Source organism: Pinus tabuliformis, chromosome 2_1 (genome assembly GCF_031772625.1).
Source record: "Pinus tabuliformis cultivar Carrire ecotype Pingquan chromosome 2_1, CPIR1, whole genome shotgun sequence".
Classification (NCBI taxonomy): domain Eukaryota; kingdom Viridiplantae; phylum Streptophyta; class Pinopsida; order Pinales; family Pinaceae; genus Pinus; species Pinus tabuliformis.
The window spans coordinates 703,356,120-703,365,565 of NC_142299.1; positions in this window are offsets into that span (position 1 = coordinate 703,356,120).

The window sequence follows — 9,446 nt, forward strand, 5'->3', positions numbered from 1 at the left end:
CACTTTTGAAAATTATTTCTCAATAAGGAAGTGATGGGATGTGGGTGGGATTGGAATTATGGTTCTAATCAGGTGCTCAAAAAATAGCTCAAAATTCAAAGTTTTTGGATTGGTGTAGAATGTAAACGACTATGTAATTCTCATCATCATGAATCTAGCACAACTCATTTCGCGTGAAACAGACATTGTATGCGCCCAGAATCATGTTCTGTTCATTTTCCTAAATAGACAATTTTTTGCAAAATGTGATAGCTCAGTCAGCAATCTGTATTGCTAATGTGGCACTAACTGTGTATGCTGAGGTGGCAGGGTTTACTGGTCAACAAGCCTTCAGAAAATCGTGTGGTTCCAAGTGGCGCGATGTGATTGGTTCAAATTTGGAGGAATTCTATTGGTTGGAAGGTGTCCAACCACAGGCTGACATGGGGCCCACCTAGAGGTTGCCACGTGACAGCCCAAGGGCAATCAAAAGTATTTTTAAGGTCTGGGCAGTAGTATCAGGGGTCGAACCCACGACCTCCAAGCATTAAGACCAAGCCTTTTACCAATGCACTAGAGCAATAGTTCTTAATAGGCTATGATGGCGGCCTATATTTAACGTTGATGTATTGCACATTTTGGGGAGGGGCCAGCCCTTGGACGTGCCACCCAAATGTGACCACCAACGAATGGAGCAGGGGGGGGGGGGGGAACTGGCAAGGGCAAACATTGGCCTTAGCCCGAGGCACATGGCCCCCCACATGACCATAAATTTTGGAATTAAAGCCTTATAGTCCATTTAATGCGCCTGAAAATTTCGCCTAGAAATCGACGCTCCGTTAGCACAATTTGGGGCGAATTTGTAGGATAGTGCAAGGTTTTGGGAAATTTACAGTGCGATTAGCAAAAATACTTAGGGAAGCCATAAATTCTTCAGTTTTTTACCAAATCAGGAGCAGAAACAGGATAGACAGGCATTTTTAGGCATTCTAGAGCCATTGAAATAGGTTTCAGAGCTATCTGAGCATTGTAAACTGATGTATTCACACTTTTGAGCATAATAGGGAGGGCCGAGCCATTAGAAGATGGACCAAGGAGACGTAGCATAGGCGGGGTGAACTCCTTCATCATGTGCTATTGTGATATTGTTTTGGTGATGTTCATGTCTATTATATGTTGTTGTTCAGTGATTTGTTTATGTTAATTTTTACATGAAATTTACATAAAAACACTCAAAAACTCATGTTTAAACTTGTAATTAACCTCATGAATCCTTAAGAACTTTTAACATATTCTAAAAAGGAGTTTAGTAAAAAAACTAATTATCCATTCAGATCAAGTTTGGTATCAAAGCTCTTGGTTTTCTTTGTGCAAGAAGGATTTAAATGTTTGCAAGTGAATGTCATGCTTACAAGTTTGAAGCTCAAGAAAGCAGAAGGGAAGCTGGTTGAAAGTCTTGAAGTTGGGTCAAGGAAAAGGAGTGCAAGGTTGCCACAACCTCCACCACCAGTTCTTCCCCAAGTTGCATTTGAGGCTTCAGTGAACATGTCACATTAAGGAGAGCCTACAAATATGACAGAGGATGATAAGGTATTAGGAAGGCCTTCTTTGACATGACAGAGATGGTAAAAGTCCTCTATGAAGAGAGGAATACCAGACTGCGGGGTGAAATCTCCAAGCCTCCAAAAGGATAAGGTTCTTCAGGAGGAGGAGCTAATGGAAATGGAGGTAAACCTCCACCCTCTCCACTATCATCTTCATCTTCACATGCATATTCACCCTCTTCCACTAATACAACCCTTACTCATAGTCATCAACATACCTCAAAAGGAACTAGAAAAACACCCCTGTTAAAACTTGATGTTAAATTTGAGTTCGTCAGTTGGAGATCTATTGCAGGATTCAGAACCTTCAAGATGATGACATAAAGATTCATCTAGCTTCCTTGAGGATTGAGGGTGCAACACTAGTATAGTGGGAATCAAAGACACAAGAAGAGATAAAAAAACACGGTAAGATCTCAATTTCTTGGTCTGATTTCATTGTTGCGATTAAAAGACAATTCTACCCTCTACCATATATGTAGAAAGCCATCATGAATTGGTAGAACTTTAGAAAACCTAAAGGTCAAAATGTGTAAGATTACACCCAAGAATTTAGAAAAAGGTCTCTAATGTTAGGTGTAGATTTTCAATCACAAGACACGTTGTTGAAGTATATAGGGGGTTTACACAGCTATCTTAGGCATAATATCCTTATGTTTAATCCCAATAATCTAGATGAGGTGTGTGTGCAAGCCACTCATCTTGAGACAAGAGGAAAAAACACTCCAGAAGAGGGTAGTAAAAATCCATTTAAGGGCAAAGGAAAAGAAAAGGGTTTCAAAAGAAAAGGAAAGAAAAATGCATCCATTAAGAAGGAAGGAGATAAATTAACATGCAAACATTGTTCCAAAGAGGGTCATGATGAAACTCATTGTTGGGAGCTTCATCCTGAAATGAGTCCTAAGAAACTCAACAACAAAGGAAAAGAAAAGATAGTTGCAATCATTCAAGAGGATTTGGGATCCGATTCAGGTGATGAAACTAAAATTATAGACATGGGTATAAAAGGAAAAGAAGCCATTGCTAGCACTAGTATATCAAATTGTCACACTAGTACTCTAAATGAAGAAAAAAGGATTGAATTATTTCATGTGAGGGTAACCTCAAAACATATAAAAATCAACACACTATTTGATACTGGGTCTCAAGCCAACTTGATATCTAAAGACTTAGTTAAGAAACTTAATCTTGAAACCATTTTATATTCCAAGCCATATCCATTGGATTGGATATGCAAGGATACAAACTTACAGGTTACAATAAAATGTATTCTTCGGTTTGCAATCACAGCAAACTTCATTGACGAAGCTGAATTAGATGTTGTACCACTTAATATTTCAGGAGTTGTTTTGCATAGTCCTTACCTCTATGATAGAAACGCAATATTCTATCACCATGAAAACAAGTACCACTTTTTCAAATATGGTGTGGATTATATTGTGAGAGCTCATCACAAGAAACTAAATCTTTCATTAGTTAATGTAAGGAAAATGAAAAGACCAGTGAATTCAATCAAGAATTTAGTGCTTCTTATGATCAAACCCAATATTGATGTGATTATGAAAAATTTGATGGTTGTAAAACTAGTTTGGTTGATGTAGTTAACCATGATGATGAGGTGTTTCAAAAATCAAATGGATTTCCTCCCAAGAGGAGAACCCAACATGAAATATCATTGCAGCAAAAGTGTCTTCTTCCTAACATTGCCATGCACTAGATGTCAAGAAGGGAAAGTGCAGAAATAACAAATAAAATCCAAGAATTATTGAACAAAAGGATCATCCAACCATCTCCTTCACCATGTGGTGCACTTATTTTTTTGGTGCCCAAGAAGAATGGAAAACCTTTCATTGAATGGGACTCAAGGAGTGGCTATCATCAAAGTAGAGTTGTTGAAGAAGACATATGGAAGATGACACTCAAAACCAAGCAAGGTTTGTTTGTATGGCTTGTTATGATTTTTGGTCTTTGCCATGCTCCTTCTACTTTCGTGCATATGAAGAAAGACGTATTGAAGCCATTTCTAGACATGATAATCTACTTAGATGACATTTTCATTTTCAGAAAATTTCATTATGAACATGTCATGTACGAGAGAACATTACTTCATGTTGTAAGTCAAGAACATTTGTTATTAAAGATGTCAAAGTATGAGTTCGATAAAACTTATTTGATGTACTTCGTCCATAATATTGGAGAAGGTGAGTTGAAGTTAGACCTCTCCAATATTGATACCATTATGGATTGGTCAACGCTCAAGATAGTCATCTGGATAAGAGGTTTTTTGGGAGCAGCCCAATGTTGGAGGAAAAATTTTGTTAATTTTTCTTCTATTGTAGCTCATTTGCATTCATTGGTAGTTGTGCAAAAGGTCTTCCAGTGGGGAGGCAAACAACAAGAGGCATTTGATGCTTTGAGACTAAATATTAGTTCAACCCTTATACTTGCCCTTCTAGACTTGAAAAAGTCATTTGAGTTTCAGGTTGATGTGTGTGATTATGCCATGGGCGCAGTCCTTATGCAACATGGTAAGCCCATTTCATTTCATTCAAAAATTTTCATTGGTGCAGTGATTAAGTTGCAACGACAAATGCACTTTCATTGGATGGGTTTTATTCTACTATCCCACTTGGTCAAGAGGAATAAGAAAGGTATAAGTGATAATTTTGTTGATATGATTTCTATGCATATTATTTGTGTAACTACTTTCCTCAAGCATCATTTTGTTTTGCATGAAATTTATGATTAGCAAAATACATACTTTCAAGATGTACATTCAAGCTTGAGTCAAAGGAATCAAGTAAAGAAATTTGTTTACCATTTGCATCATAATGTGTTGTATCATCTTGGTAAGAAGGATGTTTTTATTAATGATAACATGGACAAAGCCAAGGAGTTCATTGAATGACTCTAAATGGTACATCAAACAATATAAGATCAGCTTGAAAAGAGAAAAAGCAATTACAAAACAAGGCATGACAAGCATTAGGTAGATCACCAGTTCCAAGTCGGTGATGAAGCTTGGCTTCAAATTAGTAAAGAGTGGCTCCAAGGAGAAGGTAAAAAATTGAAACCAATTGGATATGGTCCATTCAGAATTCTGTAAAAGATTGTATGACAATCCCTTCAGGTTGGATTTGCCTTCATATATGCAAATTTATGTTGTTGTTAATGTTGAGAACTTAAGGTTGTATGAGCCTCCTTTGATTGAAGATCAAGGAGAAAATATCCAAATTCCTTCCATTAAGGATTTTTCTCCTAAATACCTTGATGAAATACAACAAGACACCATTCTTGACAAAAGGACAAGGTCTTCAAAACAAGGGACTGTGGACTAACTTTGAGTGGGGCTCAAAGGAAAAAAACATTCAAAAGCTAAATGGATTGAGATTGGAAATGTGAGGAAAATGTACCCTCACCTACTAGACAACTAAAAGTGATCTTTTGGGGTCCAAAAGGCTTCTAGTGGGAAGAAATGATCGGGTGCTCGAAAAATAGCTCAAAATTAAAAGTTGTTAGATCGGTGTGGAACCTAAATGACCATGTAGTTCTCGTCATCCTAAATCTGGTACAACTCGTTTCACGTGAAGCGAACACCGTATGCTCCTAGTGTCATACTCTTTTCATTTTCCTAAACAGGGGAATTTTTGCAAAATGTGACAGCCAAGTTAGCAATTCATATTGTTGGCGTGGCGTTGACTATGTACGCTAAGGTGGTAAGGTTGACTTGTCAATGGGCCTTCAGTGAATCATGTGGTGCCAAGTGGCATGATGTGATTTGTTCAGTTTTGTATGAATTCTATTGGTTGGAAGGTGACCAACCACAGGCTGACACATGGCCCATCCAAAGGCCGCCACGTGGCAGCCCGGGGCCACCAAAAGTTTGTTTAAGGTCCGGGAAGTAGCAGCGGGGGTCGAACTCGCAAACTCCAAGCATCAAAACGAAGCCTTTTACCAACGCGCCACACCAATAGTTCTTAATAGCGTATGGTGGCGGCATGTATTTAATGTTAATGTATTGTGCATTCCAAGGAGGGGCCATCCCTTGGATGCACCATCCCAATGTGACCACCAGCGAATGGAGTGGGGGGGCCAGTCGACTAGGGTGAGCCATTGGCATTAGCCTCGAGTGCATGGCCCCCCACATGACCATAAATTTTGAAATTAAAGCCTTATAGGCCATTTAACGTGCCCCACAATTTCACCCGAAAATCGGTGAAATCGGAGCTCTGTTAGCACAATTTGGGGCAAATTTGTAGGATGGTGCCAAGTTTTGGGGAATTTGCAGTGCGATTAGTAGAAAGACTTGGGGAAGCCATAACTTCTTTAGTTTTTTACCAAATCAGGAGCATAAAGAGGCTAGACAGGAATTTTTAGGCATTCTGGAGCCATTGGAACAAGTTTCAAAGCTATCTGAGCATTGTAAACTGATGTATTCACACTTTGAGAATAATAGAGAGGGCCAAGCCATTGGAAGCTAGACCAAGGAGATGTAGCCCAAGTGGGGTGAAATCCTTCATCATGTGCTATTGTGATACTATTTTGGTGATGTTCATTTATGTTATATGTTGTTGTTCAATCATTTGTTTATGTTAATTTGTACATGAAATTTACATAAGAACACTCAAAAACTCATGTTTAAACTTGAAATTAACCTCATGAATCCTTAAGCACTTTTAACATATTATGAAAAGGAATTTAGTATAGAAAACTAATTATCCCATTCAAATGAGGTTCACAGAGGCAAGCAACATTGGTTTATTATTCTAGGCTTGGTTGGATAGAGTATGCATTGCAAGAAATTTAGTATATAAGTCACCCTGTTTGAACCTTTGTCCCTCATCTTTTTCCCAGTCTTAGATCTTATTCTTGGGTCCAACCTCATCTTCCCCAATTGGGGCTACCTAGGCCCCTTGATTGGTAAATTCTATCAGTGGACCACAATATCTCTTGGGATTTATTCGGGGTTCCATTTGTGCTTATGAAGCACTTGGTCTCATCATTGTCAAATAATTTTGGGAGGAAGACCTCTAGGACCTAAACGACATCCTTCCACTTTGGAGTGTACCAGCTTTTAGAATCTTTTCATGTTATAAGGGGTGTATTCCTTTGTGAATCTAACTCCTATGTAACAATGGACTACATAGAAATTTAAGCAATAAGACAAGATATGGCTTAGTATGAAAACATCATCCACAAGATAAACTAAGTATTCTATGACTCATTAGCTCCATTTGTAGTGTTAGAGGCCAATTCACACCAATAGTATGAAGGACCCATGACAAATAAAGTTGTCATATCAATCTGTTATGATTCAAAGACATAAAAATAAAAAGTACATACCATGTATAACAATATGATGCCCCAATCTTCTGTGCCATAACCAATTCCCTTCTATTTTGCTTAGATAACATTTTCTTGACCTTATTTTAGTATATATAGATTTATTGGAGTTATTGTACCTTTGATTATGGTCTTTCCTGTGTCAATCTCACGAGCCACACATTCTTTTGATGAAAACACAACTTCATTTCCTTGATCACACATTTGACTAACACTTAACAAGTTATGCTTTAAACCATCAACATACATAACATTTCCATCTTTAACCTTTTCTTTTAGATAAACAAAACCTTCACCTTTAATGGCAGCTGGTATTTCATTTCCAAAAGAGACATTCTTTTCCTTTTCTAAAGCATTGTATGAAATGAGTTTATCTTTATCACCTATCATGTGTTTTGAGCATCCGCTGTCAATGTACCACTAATTTTCTTGTCCTTCAGCAAACAGAGCTATGCCACGTCTTTCTGACTGTAGTTCCTTCTTTTTCCATACCTTGGAGTTGGATAATGTTTGCACCTTTTGATATGTTGGACGAAATTTTCTCCTGCATTCAAATTCTGCTTGACCAAACTTATTGCACAATGAACATTCAATTTCATCTTCAAGAGGAGAAAATTTGTTATAAGAGCTCTTCTTGATTCCGGTCACGCTCCTTTGTTTTTTTGCTTTGCTAGTCATGATAGTTTTGTAAGCAACACATTGAGCAACCTTATGACCAAAGTTATGGCATGAAAAACATTATCCATTAAAGAATAAGTTTCTGTGGTTATAAAATATTTTGGTATTGTTCGCCTTTTGGTTTGTGCTTCTATTCATGTTCATCTTTGGAGTAAAATGAGCGTGATTTACCTGGGGAGCACTTTTAGGCTTTTGCTGAGGATTGACAAATTGTTCACTAGTTTTGTTGCATCAAGATAGCTTATGGTGATGGTTGAAGGCTTTTTTGGTTGGGATGTTTCTCCAGTGTATCCAAGACCAGTCTTTATAAGAGGAGAACGTTGAAATTTGATGATTTCATCTAATGTTTCTAATCCTTTAGCAAATCTAAGATTCAAAGATTTTGTCTTCTCAAGTTCTTTTCTTAGACCCACTACTTCAGATTCTAATTTCTCATTGTGCTTTTCCCTTTCAGTGAGTTTATGTGTCAAAGTGTCTATGACCATATTCTTTTCTTCCAAACAGATTTTAAGATGAGTGATGTCTTCAAGAAAATATTATTCTTCTAAGGCATCCATAAACTCATCATTTTCATAAGCCATGAGTAGCTTAATATCTTTTTCAAATTCACCTTCATCACTATTAGATAAGCCATCACTATCTTCATGAGTATAATAACTTCTTCTATTAACAAATTGTTTCCTATTACCTTTTGCAAAATTCTTTCCTTTGTCATGGTTATCTTTATGAGGACATTTGGCAGCATAATGACCAACTCTACCATAAGCAAAACATTTGAAGGGAAGCTTACCTTTGAATCTTTTGGTACCCAGTTGAAGTTTCTTCACAAATTTTACCTCGTCTTCTTCTGATATATATCCTGATTCCTTGAGATCTTCCTTTTCTTTTCCCTTTGCAGAGGCTTTGAAAGGGGCTTCTCTGATTTCTGATGGACCTCATTTCCTCATTTCAAAGGTAGTTAAAATTCCATGAAGTTGAACACAGTAACAGATTATAGATCCAGCTTTTCTTCAATGGCACATACTTTTGACTCAAATTTAGAAGATAGAGATCTTAAAATTTTATCTACTATAGTAGCCTCCTTTATTTCTTCACCTAGATTATTCATACAATTCATTGTTTTCATCTACTCGTAAAAAGTAACTAGAAATACTTTCATCACTATGCATATTGAGAGTTTCATATTCAAGTCTAAGATTTTGGAGCTTAGCATTTTTTACCTGGGAGTCTCCTTCGTAGCTCTAAATGATTTTGTCCCATATTTCTTTGGATGCTTTGAGCTGCATGACTTTGACGAATTCTGATTCTGATAGAATTCCCAATAATGCATTGACAACTTTGGAATTGTTTTCATATGCTTTATTTTATGCTGGATCCGTGGACACTGTTGTTGGATATTGCTATATTCCTTCCACAATTGCCCGTACATTAGCTCCAAGTGACTGAAGATAGGCTATGGTTCTTGTCTTCCAAAATGTTAAGTTATCTCCATTGAAGATTGGTGGTTTGATAGATCCCATTCCTTCATGACTACTCATCTTGAGAGATCTTCCTTCAAGCGATCAAGCTTCTTCTAAAGGACCTGCTCTGATACCAATTGTTGGGAAAAATACTGAGGGGGGGGGGGAGGTGAATCAGTATTTAAACTTTCACTATAATGATTTTCCTTTTCAAACTGCATACGTTATTTTACTGAAACCAACCAGTGTATGTCCGCACCTATAAAGAATGAAACCAGTGTATATATACTAAACTTTGATAAATAGTTAATTCATTGTCTTAAATCAGTGTGTGATTTATTTACTAAGCAGTAAACATATGTAGTAAGAATAGAATAAATCA